The sequence below is a fragment of the Dromiciops gliroides genome, chromosome 2 (assembly GCF_019393635.1).
Source record: "Dromiciops gliroides isolate mDroGli1 chromosome 2, mDroGli1.pri, whole genome shotgun sequence".
NCBI classification, from domain to species: domain Eukaryota; kingdom Metazoa; phylum Chordata; class Mammalia; order Microbiotheria; family Microbiotheriidae; genus Dromiciops; species Dromiciops gliroides.
The window spans coordinates 75716523-75729807 of NC_057862.1; the positions used below are offsets into that span (position 1 = coordinate 75716523).

General features: G+C 38.7%; 1 protein-coding gene across 2 annotated transcripts in view; it reads right to left on the reverse strand.

Moving 5' to 3' along the window:
• Positions 1–13285, reverse strand: part of R3HCC1L (R3H domain and coiled-coil containing 1 like) — a 106884-nt gene that overhangs the window by 78390 nt on the left and 15209 nt on the right. For both annotated transcript variants that reach the window (XM_043989195.1, XM_043989194.1), the window contains exon 2: positions 2057–2198. The gene's annotated coding sequence lies outside the window, so the exon portion shown is untranslated. The remainder of the gene's footprint in view (positions 1–2056; positions 2199–13285) is intronic.

Sequence of the window (13285 nt, forward strand, 5' to 3'; positions counted from 1 at the left end):
AGGATGGTTTGGAGTAGGGAAAGACTTAAGGCAGGTAAAGCTACCAGCAGGAATGGGGTGATAAGGGCCTGGACTAGAGTAGTGGCAATGTTAGAGAGGAGAGAAGGGGCATATTTGAGAGATATTGCAAGGGTATAATCGACAGGTCTTGGCAACAAATTGGATATGGGGGGTAAGAGACAGTGAGGAATCCAAGATGACTCCTAGGTTGTGAGCCTGAGGGACCGTGAAGATGGTACTGCCTTCTATAGTAAAAGGGAAGGTGTTGTGTGTGGTGGGGAGGGAGGCTGTTAAGGGAAAGATAATGAGTTCTGTTTTGATATATTGAGTTTAAAATGTCTACTGGAGGGGCAGCTAGGTGGCGCAGTGGATAAAGCACCGGCCCTGGATTCAGAAGTTCCTGAGTTCAAATCTGGCCTCAGACACTTGACACTTACTAGCTGTGCGACCCTGGGCAAGTCACTTAACCCCCATTGCCCTTCCAAAAAAAAAAAAAATGTCTACTGGACACCCAGTTCAAGATATCTGAAAGGCAGTTGCAAGATTAGAGGTCAACAGAGAGTTTAGGGAAAGCTAGGTAGTTCTGAGAACAGCATAAAGATGGTAATTAAATCCACATGAGCTAATGAGTTCACCAAGTGAAATAGCAAAGAGGGGAAAGAGAAGAGGGCCCAGGACAAAATCCTTAGCGGCACCTATGGTTAGAGCACATGGTCTGGAGGAAGAGCCAGCAAAGGAGACAGAGAAGAAGCAGTCAAATAGAGAAGAGAGCCAGGAGAGAGTCATGTCTCAAAAACCAAGAGAGAAGAAAGTATCAAGGAGGAAAGAATTATCAACAGTGTCAAAGGCTGCAGAGAGGTTAAGAAGAATGAGGATTGAGAAAAAGCCAACTTTGGCAGTAACTTGGGAAAGAGCAGTTACAGTGGAATGATAAGGTCAGAAGTCAGACTGTAAGGGATTAAGAAGAGAGCTTGGTTTCTATGGGATGTCCAGTTGGATATATCCAATGAACGGTTGGTCATCACTTAGAAAAGAAAGGACTAGATATAGAGATGTAAGAGTCAGCAACATGGAGATAATCTTTAAACCCATGGAAGCTGATGACCCAAGAGAAGACATACAGAGAAAGAAAAGAAGGCACAAGGACAACGCCTTAGAAGACATCCATGTTTAGGGGATGGGATACACCTGATGATCTAGGAAAGACTAAGAAGTAGCTAGATAGGTAAGAGAAAAACCAGGAGAGAGCCTTTTCATGGAAACCCAGGGAACAAAAAGGATTCAAGAAGGGGAGGGAGTCACTGGTGCCAAATGTTCCACAGAGATCAAGGAGGTTGAAGACAGAGAATAGGCCAATAGATTGAGCAATTAAGAAACCAATGGTAACTTTGGAAAGACATTATTTCAGTTAAGGCTGGAGAAGGCCAGCCTCAGGAAGCTAGAGAAGTGAGAGAAGAGGAAAAGGATGGAAGCACTGATTATAAATGGAAGAGAGCAGAGATACTGGACTTTAGCTTAAGGGGGTAGAAAAGTTAAGTGAGGATTTTTAATAATGGTGGAAATTCGGATATAGTTGTATCTGACAGGGAAGGAGAAAGCAGATAGGAAAAGACTGAAAATGAGAGAGGGTTTAGATTAGATTGAGAAGTCAAGATACTTCTGCTTTAACCATGGAAGTCAAAGTACTGGCATAGATCGACATCCTTTGTAAACTACCCTCAATACATCTCAAGAAAAGAAGGGCTGAAGGGCAGTTGGAAGGAAATCGTTCAGTGTCTACCTCTTTCAAATTATCACTTAAAAAACTGTTTTTCTATGAAAACACCAAAAAAAAGCCAGTAAGTTGCTAATAAAACAATTCAGTAGTTCAATGGGTCCATGATCCCATTGATGTGGTTGGTACAAAATACCTGTCCATACCATTTCATTCTGTACAACAATTTATTCATAAATCCTCAGAAAGTATCCAGCCAATGTGCTGAATGTCTTTGGGAAAATTAAAACTTTTCAATATTCCCACCATACATACAAAGGCTTAACAAAGTAATCTACTTACCAAAATACCACCATTTAATTTTGATGAGTTACAGAAGGGCAGAAGAAGGACTGCATATGAAGACAGGAAAAAACTGCACAAATTTTCCAAAGAAAAAGGAGGAAAATCCTGATAATCCCTTTTGATCTATCGACATTGATACCTAGGAAAAAATAGAATAGTTACTTTTACAAAAAGACATTATGAAAGTTTAAAACCATTATCTGTAATAAAAATATGACAAGAAAACAAGAAAATTTCAAATAATGACCAAAAATCCCCAAACCCTCTGCACAGAAATGAGAAAAGGAAAACAAATTAAGCATTAAGGAACCATTTTATTTTAAAATAATAACTAGCATTTATGTAACATTTTCAGGTTTGTAAAATACTTTTACATATTGTTATCTCATTTTATTCTCAGAACAACCCTGTGATATGGGTGATACTATTACCCCCATTTTACAAATGAGGAAGTTAAGAGGAGAATAGAAGAAAAGAATAAGCATTTAAATAGAACCTACTATGTGCCTGGTGTCATTCTAAGCACTTTTTACAATATATGTCATTTGAACCTCACAACTACTTTGTGATGTAAGGTATTATACCCATTTTATAACTGAGGAAACGGAGGCAAACCGAGACTTGCCCAGGGTCACTTAGCTAAGTAAGTGTATGAGGTGGAATTTGAATTCAGGTTTTCCTGACTCCAAGTCCAGCACTTCCCTTCTTCCCTTTGCAGTTTTCTTATACTTGACTCATCTCCATGTACTCTGCAATCCAGTGACACTGGAACACTTATCCTCCTTGCCTCTGTCTCCTGGTTTCCCTGGATTATTTCATCTCAGTTAAAGTAGCATCTTCTCCAAGACACCTTTCCCAGTCCTACTTATTCTTAGTGCCATCCCTATGAGATATCCCCCAACTTATCCTCTGTGTGTGTGTGTATATATCCATATAGAATATAATTTAATAAACAGATATATTTTTATATCCAATTTATCCTGTATATATTTTGTTTGTACAGAGTTGTTTTTATGTTGTCTCCATTAGACTTTGAGCTTCTAGAGAGTAGAGACTCTTTTGCCTTTCTTTGTATCTGAAGTACTTAGCACAGTGCCTGGCACATAAAAGGAACTTTTAATAAATGCTAGCTAGCTGACTGTATGCACTATGCCTCCTAGCTGCCGCTAGATAAGAAAAGAGTATGAGGAATAGTCAAGAGTTTTAGATATTATTTAGAAATCAGCTAAAATGGAAACAAGGCATGCCAGTCTAGAAAAAGTTCCTTATTTTATTTTAGAAAAAGTTCTAAACAGCTCTGGACATGTGCAAAATATCCAGAAATTCTGAAGTCATGAAAAAGCACATACGTGTTTGTTTTTTCTACCTTTTTTTTTTCCCCAGGAAGAAAAACTAAATATATGCAATATTTGCTTTTAGCATCCTTCACTGTAAATACTTGCTACTAGTTAGACACTATTAGTTTGCAACAATGAATAACAGAAAACATGCAATGTATCATTTGGCTTACTCATATTATCAGGTTAGTAATTTAAAAGTAGAATAATTATTCACATAAAAATTACTAATTGTGTTTACTTTTAATTATTTGAAATCATGAATGAAAAAAACATTATGAATGAAGTTATAAGCTTCTGAACTTCAGGAAATCTCTTAGTTTTCACCAGCTTATAAGATGGCAAAAACCTGAGAAAAGGAAAAAAATCAGCATCATAGTAAAACAAAGAAAGTTATGTTCTCTGGACCTTGTATCCTCCATAATGTCACACATCTACAGAAAGTCGTCATTTTCAGAAAAGAAACTAAGAAATTCCTAAACTTGATGAATTATGGACCACTAAGAAGAGTCAAGTTCCAACTTCCTTCCAAATCCCAAACTTCCCTTTATCCTGAGCCTTTTGAACAAGCCAGAGTAAACCACTTGTTTCTAATATCTACAGAAACAAAGAGATGAGAGCGTGCATTCTGCTATCATCTCTGAGACTTGGGTAGGAGAGCCAGTCTGTCAATATCTAACTCAGAAATCCACAAGAAAAACCCATACACAAACAAAGCCCTAAATCCTTTTGTCTCTTATAAATAATAGCAACACTTTCTGTACATAAAAAATGTGCCTTCATCTTTGTATCTGACAGCTGTGCTGGACTCTTTGAGGTACACAAGACTTGTAACACTCTGATACTATTAATAGTTACCTATAAAAATTACCTACTTGCGCAGTTCTCAGAGATCATTTCAGAGAATAAAGTCTAGGTAGTAAAACATTTTATGATTCTAAACATACAATATATATTTTATATTTTTCCAGAAAAGAACACAAAAAGTGTTTCAGAAATCTGTCCTTGTACCTTTCTTCTGTTTGTAGATGAGTATTGGGGGGGGGGGGTAGGAGGAGAAATAAAAGAGAAGAGTCTTTAACATTTACTAATCTCCTACTATGTGCAAGGTACTGTGCTAGGATTTTACAATCTCTAGCACTCATGATAGAAGAGAAATAAGTACCACCTAATAAAACACCCAGAATTACTGAGTAGACAGAGAATTCAATCACTGCAGCACAGGGAAGATTGTTAGATTTGGTCTTACTTATACATTCATTAGTAAAGAAGAGAGTATGAACAACACATTTAATTAAATGTGCTGATTATTCTATATTAGGAAGTACGGCTAAGAACAGTGTGAAACAAAAATAATATAAAAAGATTAAAAAACATTGGTAAGAAATTAAAAAGTCAGATGGTATAAGGGAGACATCTGGACATAGATTGATAACATATCAAAGGCATACTTAGCCTTTTGCTGCTCTAACTAAAAATCAATGCTGAGATCTGAGAGGAGAAAGGAGGAAAATATTTTGCAGTAGCTCATTAAGGAGTTAGATCAAAAAAGGCAACGAAGCTTGAGGCCATTTTGTACTACTCGTCAATACCTCCCTGAAAACTATCTATGACAATACAAATAAAGTTAACCCACCACTGGATTAAATAAACCTAGGTAACAATTAACACTGTGGTGTCAATTTTGAACTGTTTTCAATTGATTAATTTAAATACTTAAGCGCTATCAGAGAATTCCCTTAATCTTTTACAGAGCACATTTGGTCAATCCCAATCTTGGATAATTCCTACAGATAATTCCTTCCTTCTTTCACTCTTATACAAGTGTAAACCACTGATGAATAAAATGCTAAAACCAAACAAACTTAGCCAAATATCAATTCATGCTCACTTGGCCTTAGCTTCTGAAAGATAATTCTACAAAAAAAAAGATAATTTTAATAATATTCAAGTTCCCTGGTTTATTCCCCACAAGAGTTACTTCAAACCATTTTCTCCTTAAGACATTTATTACCTACCACCTGCACATAGTCAATGGCCTAACGATCTAGTTAGTGCTCCTTTCCACCACAAAACTTTTCTTTACTTCAAAGCAAGGTATATAACACAGGGTTTCCAATCAGTTGAGATCTGGGTTCACATTCCACTTCAAACATTTACTATGTGACCATCAACAAGTCACTTAACCTTTCTGGGCTTCAATTTCCTTCATCTGAAAAATTGAGACAATATTTATAGTGCCTATCCTTCATAGGATTACCATGAGAGTCAAATAAAATAATGTACGCAAAGCATTATACAAATTATACAAAGGTGGGGCAGCTAGGTGATGCAGTGGATAAAGCACAGGCCCTGGATTCAGGAGGACATGAATTCAAATCTGACCTCAGACACGTGACACTTAATAGCTGTGTGACCCTGGGAAAGTTACTTAACCCTCATTGCCCTGCACCCAAAAAACAACGACAACAAAACAAAATTATACAAAGGCACTAAATAAAAATTAATCATTCTTTTTTGTTTGTTTTGGGAGGGTTTTGTGGAGCGACGAGGGTTAAGTGACTTGCTCAGGGTCACACAACTATTAAGTGTCAAATGTCTGAAGCTGGATTTGAACTTAGGTCCTCCTGAATCCAGGGCCCATGCTTTATCCACTGCATCACCTAGCTGCCCCAAGATAGTTTTCAACATCCATTTTTCTTTTTTTAAAATTTCTATTTATTTATTCATTTCTTTCTTTCCTTCCTTCCCTCCCTCCCTCCTTCTTTCCTTCCTTCCTTTCTGGGGCAGTGAGGGTTAAGTGATTTGCCCAGGGTTACAGCTAGTAAGTGTCAAGTGTCTGAGGCCGAATTTGAACTCAGGTCCTCCTAAATCCAGGGCCCATGCTTTATCCGCTGCACCACCTAGATGCTCCCCAAATTAAAAATTCTTATAAAAATTTTTTTTGGTCAAAACCTGCATTGAAAACTCCTTGAATGGAAACTCTACTGTCACAAATTAGCAACTCTATTTGTAACTTAGAATCTTAAGAATTGCTGGGAATCCTGAGAGGTTAATAACCAGGCCATGGTCACACAGCTCAAATATACCTTGGTCTTCCCAACTCAAAGGTTTGATCCACTACATCACACTGCCTCTCATTATTGTTGTTGCTGTTGTTACCTCTGCATCCATCCTAGCACACAGTAGACAGTTTAAAAATGCTTGCTTGGGGCAGCTAGGTGGTGCAGTGGATAAAGCACCAGCTCTAGATTCTGGAGGACCTGAGTTCAAATCCAGCCTCAAACACGTGACACTAGCTGTGTGACCCTGGGCAAGTCACTTAACCTTCATTGCCCCACCAAAAAAAAAAGATGCTTTCTTGATATGCTGATATTTCTTGCAGTCTAAGGTGTTATCTCTAAACTCTTTCTCCGTCTAATGTTCTGATTTTGTAGCAAACTTGTGGATTAGTAGTGTCCAACTCTTTGTGACCTCATTTGGGGTTTTCTTGCCAAAGATACTGAAGTGGTTTGCCTTTCTTTCTCCAGCTCAGTTTATAGATGAGGAAACTAAGGCAAACAGGGTTTAGTGACTTGCCCAGGGTCACAAACTGAGTAAGTGTCTGAGGCCAGATTTGAACTCAGGAAGATAAGTCTTCCTGACTCCAAGCCTGGCACTTTATCTACTGTGCTCCCTAGCTGCCCTCTGTAAGAGCTAACTCTGTGCTCTGCATTTCACCCCTTTCTACCTCCTAAAAAACTCCAATCTCATCTCCTAACATCTTTTATCTTCCTTCTTCTAGTGGCTCATTGTGCTTTAAATAGGCTAAACTATCTTATGGGTGTGGAGAGTGGGGGCGGAAATCCACACTTGGCCTTGTTATTCCTTTTTTGTTTTGTTTTGTTTTGTTTTTGTGGAGCAGTGGGGTTAAGTGACTTGCCCAGGGTCACACAGCTAGTAAGTGTCAAGTGTCTGAGGCTGGGTTTGAACTCAGGTCCTCCTGACTCCACAGCTGGTGCTTTATCCACTGTGCCATCTAGCTGCCCCTCTTTGTTATTCCTTTTTAATCACCATCCCACCACTTGCCTATTCTATGCTAAACGTGAAGTGTGATCTTTAATCACTCTCTCCTTTCCTTTGATATCTAGTCTATGTCTTTACCCCTCCACTAAATGACTTAGAAGACATTCAATCATCTCTTCTCAGCTCTCACCCTCTTTTATACCTTTTCTAGTCAGTATTGCAGACATACGAATGACTATGAAGTACGACATTGTTGTAGACAGATGGCTAAGTAAGGTGCTGCCCTCAACAAGCTCACAATCCTCCCTGGACTTCCATAACACTGTGTTCTCCAGGTTCTCTTTATCTGTGATTAGTCTTACTTTTTTCTTCAATTATTTTTCTTCCCATCTCCTTGCTGTGAAAATTCTTCAATACTCAGTCTTTAATCCCATGCTCTTTTCCCACTATGCCCATTCTTGAGAAGAGTTTATAAATGTTTACGGCTCCAGCTACTACTATTTCTATGCTGAAGACATCCAAAGCTGCATTTCTAGGCCTGATCTTTCATAGGAATTCCAACCATACCTTTAACTGTCTACAGAATAGCTTTGCTCATAAAAGATGTGATCATAAAGTAGGGTGATGGGGTAACTAGGTGGTACAGTGGATAAAGCTCTGGCCCTGGATTCAGGAGGACCTGAGTTCAAATCTGGCCTCAGACACTCGACAGTAACTGTGTGACTCTGGGCAAGTCACTTAACCCTCACTGCCCCACAAAAATCAAAAACAAAACAAAAACAAAAACAAAAAACGAAATAAAGTAAGGTGATTATGTTGGTTTAGATTCAGAAAGACAGGAAAACTAACACACTATTGGTGGAGTTGTGAATTAGTCCAAATGTTCTGGAAAGTGATTTGTAACTATGCTAAAAATGTCCACAACACATGACTCAGAGACCCCAATGCTGGTCAAATACCCCAAGAAGGTCAAAACAGAAAGGTCCCATAAATATAATAATATTCATGATAGCACTTTTTGAACAGCAAAGTATTAGAAAAAGTAAATTAATGGAAAGTGGCTAAACTGTGGTATGGAGATGAAATGGAATATTACTGTGTCATAAGAATGAGATTGGAGAATTCAGAGAATCTTCAGAATACTTATAAGAGCGGTTGCGGAGTAAAATAACAAAACCAGAAATAAACGCAATGACTACATCAACATGAGTGGAAAAAACATAAATGGAAACTGAATTGAGCATAATTATAATGAACAGCGCTGGCCCTGGAGAAGAGTTGAGAGAGTGTATCTCTTGCCTTTTACTAACTGAGGTTGGAGGCTGGGCACAGAACAGTGCCTGGCACACAGGAAGAGCTTAGTAAATGTTGTTGACTTACTAAATTGTCAAACTCAATGGGTGTATTGGTTGATTTTGCTAAATTTTACAATCTTTGGTACAAGGCAAATGTTCTCTGTGTAGTTGAAGTGGAAAGATTATATTTAGAAATAAAAGTGATATAAAAACAAGAGGCACCAATAAAAAATAAATGAAAAAAAGCATAATGATTGATTTTCTAAAAATGAACTTGAACATACTCATCCAAGTAAGTGCTATCTCCTTCAAAGAAGTCACCTTGAGAGGCTATATTCTTCTAGCAAAGCTGCCATTACTCATTCCATTTAAAAATCTTCTTTTGAATATGGCTTCAGAACCTACTAGCATATTCTTTTGAGTAATTCCAGTAATAACCTTTTTCTTTTGGGAGCCAATTTAACTTTTAGAAATAGACAAATCTATTAGTCAACAAGTTCAGACAACAAGACTTTATTAAGTATCAACAATGTGCCAGATTATGTGCTAGTTACTTAAAAAAAAAAAGAAGGAAGGAAGGAAAGAAGGAAGGAAAAAGAGAGAGAGAGAGAAGAACAAATGCAGTCCTTGCAGAGGAGGGATTTTAGCTGAGACTTGAAGAAAGCCAGGGAATCCAGGAGGCAAAGGTAAAGAGGGGGAATACTCCAGGTATAGAGGATGAGCAAGGAAAATGCTCAGAGGTGAGGAATGGTGCATCTTACACAAAGAGGTCAGTATCATCAGATTACAGAGCATATGGAAAGGAATAAGATGGAAGATGACTTTAAAGGAGGGAAGGGGGTCAGGTTACAAAGGGCAGTTCAAATAAGAGGTTTTGGGGGGGTTTTAAAGATGGTGGAGGGGCAGCTAGGTGGCACAGTGGATAGAGCACCAGCCCTGGATTCAAGAGGACCTGAGTTAAAATCCAGCTTCAGACACTTGACACTTACTAGCTGTGTGACCCTGGGCAAATCACTTAACCCTCATTGCCTCACAAAAATAAACAAATGAATGAATGAATGAATAAATAATTAAAGTAAATAAATAAGTAAGCAAGTAAATAAATAGAGATAGATAGATAGATAGATAGATAGATAGATAGATAGATAGATAGATAGATAGATAGATGGATGGATGGATGGATGGATGGATGGATGGATGGATGGATGGATGGAGGAGACATGGACATATCTGTAGGTGGCGGGAAAGCAGCCAGCAAAGAGGAAGAGACTGAAGATTAGTGAAAAAGTGGGGATGATGGAGAGGACAAGGGGCACTCTGTTGGAGAAGATGGGATAGAATGGAATCACCTGTGCATGTAGAAGGATTTGTATCGGCAAGGAGGAGGGTCACCTCCTCAAGTGAGATGGGGTGAAGGAGACAGTGTTAAAAGGCCTCTGAATGATGTGAAATGAGGAAGGGGGAAAGATGAAGTTGCAAATGGGAAATGACCTCAATATTTTTCATAAAATATGTGGCAAGGCTTTCAGTCTAGAAGGTAGAAGGAAGGAGAATCATGGGAGTTTTGAGGAGAGATGAAAAAGTTTGGGCAAACTGATGTAGTGAGCAGAATAATTAAGTGATTAGGGAGGTATAAAAGAAATGTCTTTGCATTGTTGGTGGAGTTGTGAACTGATCCAACCATTTTGGAGACCAATTTGGAACTATATTCAAAGGAATATGAGACTGTGCATACCCTTTGACCCAATAATACCACTACTAGGTCTGTATCCCAAAGAGATCATAAAAAAGGGAAAAGGACCTACATGTACAAAAATATTTATAGCAGCTCTCTTTGTGATGGCAAAGAATTGGACATCAAAGGAATGGCCATCCATTGGGGAATGGCTGAACAAGTTGTGGTATATGAATGTAATGGAATACTATTGTTCTATAAGAAATGATGAGCAGGCAGATTTCAGAAAAACCTAGAAAAACTTAAGTGGACTGATGCTGAGTGAAGTGAGCAGAACCAGGAGAACACTGTACATAGTAATAGCAACATTGTATGATAATCAACTGTGATAGATTTAATTCTTCTCAGCAGTGCAATGATCCAAGACAATTCCAAAGAACTCATGATGGAAAATGTTCTCCACATCCAGAAAAAAGAACTGTGGATTCTTAATGCAGATTGAACCATACTGTTCCTACTTTTGTTTTTGTTTTTTCTTTTTTGAGGTTTTTCCCTTTTGTTCTGATTCTTCTTTCACAACATGACCAATGCAGAAAGAAAAAAAAGAAAAAAAGAAATGTCTTGGCCCAGTGAGGGCCCAGCTTAAGATTAAGTAACATAAATCTATAGAGGACCCAGTAAGCACAGTTTCATGACTGTCTCCAGTTTCTTTCATAGCACATGAACAGGAATGAAAACAGTGGGCATCAGAGCAAGATTGGAGATAGTAAAAGGCAGTATAAGGTACTTAAGAGTAGAGGATAGTGTAGTGTTGAACTAATTTACAGAAAGATCAAGATGAGAAAGAGAGGAGGGCAGAGATGATGTAGGTCATGACCTGGAAAAGAACTGCCAGATTGGTGGTCACAGTAAGGATGAAGAAAAGTCTTAAGTGTTGTAAGGCAGAGGGAAAGATGGAATAAGAAAAAACTATAATTGAATAAAAAAATCTCAGAGTTCATGGGCATGGAAGTGATCACTTGTGAGTGATGATGGCAAGATCAAGGATATGACCATCCTTGTGTGCAGCTGAGGTGGGGTAGAAGAGGAGGTCGTGGGAAGTGAGTGACTTGAAGAACTCAGTAGTTAGGGTGTTGGAGTATCAATATGTATAATGACAGCAGGAGTTAGGGAGGAGAGACTATGAGGGAGGAAAGTGTCCAGGAGGTCAACAGATAGCCAAAAGAATCCTGAGTGAGTGATAAATATGGATTGAATGAACCCCAGAGGAGGACTGGTTACTGAGTGATGGTGGTAGAGGGAAAGTCTGGAAGTAACAGTGGGGGCAAGGAGTCTCCCCACTCCTCCACCACAACCTGTGAGTCAGACATATAAGTCAACATGCAACCAAGTGCTGGGTAGAGTAGCCAGAGGAAGGAGCCAGGTTTCAATGAGTACAAGAAGACAGAGTGAGAAGGAAGAGATTTTGGGTGAAAGCAAGCTTGTTCTCTAAGGAGCAAGCCTTCCAGAGGGCACAGTGGGACAGGGAGGGTAGATCTGGAGTAGAACATTGAGAAAGATGGGAATAAGGGAACATAATGGCACCCTAGACAGTAAAAGGGAAGTTTGGAAGAGTGCTTGATTTGGGGAGAAAACAGCATTCTCCTTTGGACAGACTGAGTCTGAGATTCCTGTAGGACTTTCGCTTTGAAGGCAATTCCAAAAGACACTTTCCAAAAATAAAGGCTTTGAGCTATAATATTACACTGTTGTCATAAATGCAGGATCTACAAAGGCAATGATGTTGAAAGTGGGAGACCACATTTGGATAGACTAGATAAACTTCTAATGTTTGTTTTTTAAAAAATCTAACACATTACTTTAGTCACATCACATATATCTCAACATCTAAAAATGCCTCTCAAAAACTAAACTGATCATCTTTCTCCTCCTCCTCAAATCAGCATTCCTTCCCAACTTCCCCATTACTGTCAACAGCACTACTATGCACCTGTTATCTCAGGGTAGCTAAAAAATTATGGAACTACTCCCTCATCCCCATATCCAATTAGTCACCTAGTCCCGTTGATTATTCTTTTGAAATGGATCTCAAATTTCTTATTTCCACAGCTCTTAGCTAGGTTTGAGGCACAAGGTGGGGAAAACAGATTTAGTGTTAAGCACGGGGTGGGGATGGGGGTGGGGGGCTGGTGCAGGGAGAGAGAAGATAAAAGAAAGGAACAGGGCATGATTTACAATCACTACCCAGAAATTAAGATGGCTGTGAAGAAGGGCAAGACTGCAAAGCAGAGTGAACTGCATCTCTGTGCTTCTATATGTTTTGTCTACTTTCCTGCTTTAAACTTTTGACCCCTCTTCTCCGATCTGACCTACTAAAAATATTTATCCTCACAAAAATTCCTACTTTAACTTGTATCATGCCTACTACCCACCCTATCCCCTTCATCTTTACACCCTACCTTTCACATCAGTCAGATGTGTAACATGACACTCAGCATCCCATTACTAATTAGTAGGACAACCAATCTCTCCTTACACTAGTCCATCCTGCACAATGCTGCCAGAGTAATCTTTCCTCTACTAACTGCCCCTCCCCCCCTTTACTCAGCATTTCACATCATTATCATGGAAATACTTTCCTGTGTCTACCCTTTGGATAGGGTTTCTATCATATCCAAAGCACGTGAACAAATTAATTTATTGTGCTCACACTTCCTTATCCATTAAATGGGAGGGAGGGGTTAAATTATCTCTAAGGTCCTTTCCAGCTCTCAATCTAAGATCTTTATCATGATTATACATACTTTATTCATCTGGACCTCCAGGCCCCCACTCATGCTATTTTTCCTACCTGCAATGTCCTTTTGCCTTTTTTTCTAGTCAATTCATGACTATTACTTTCCTCAAAAATTAA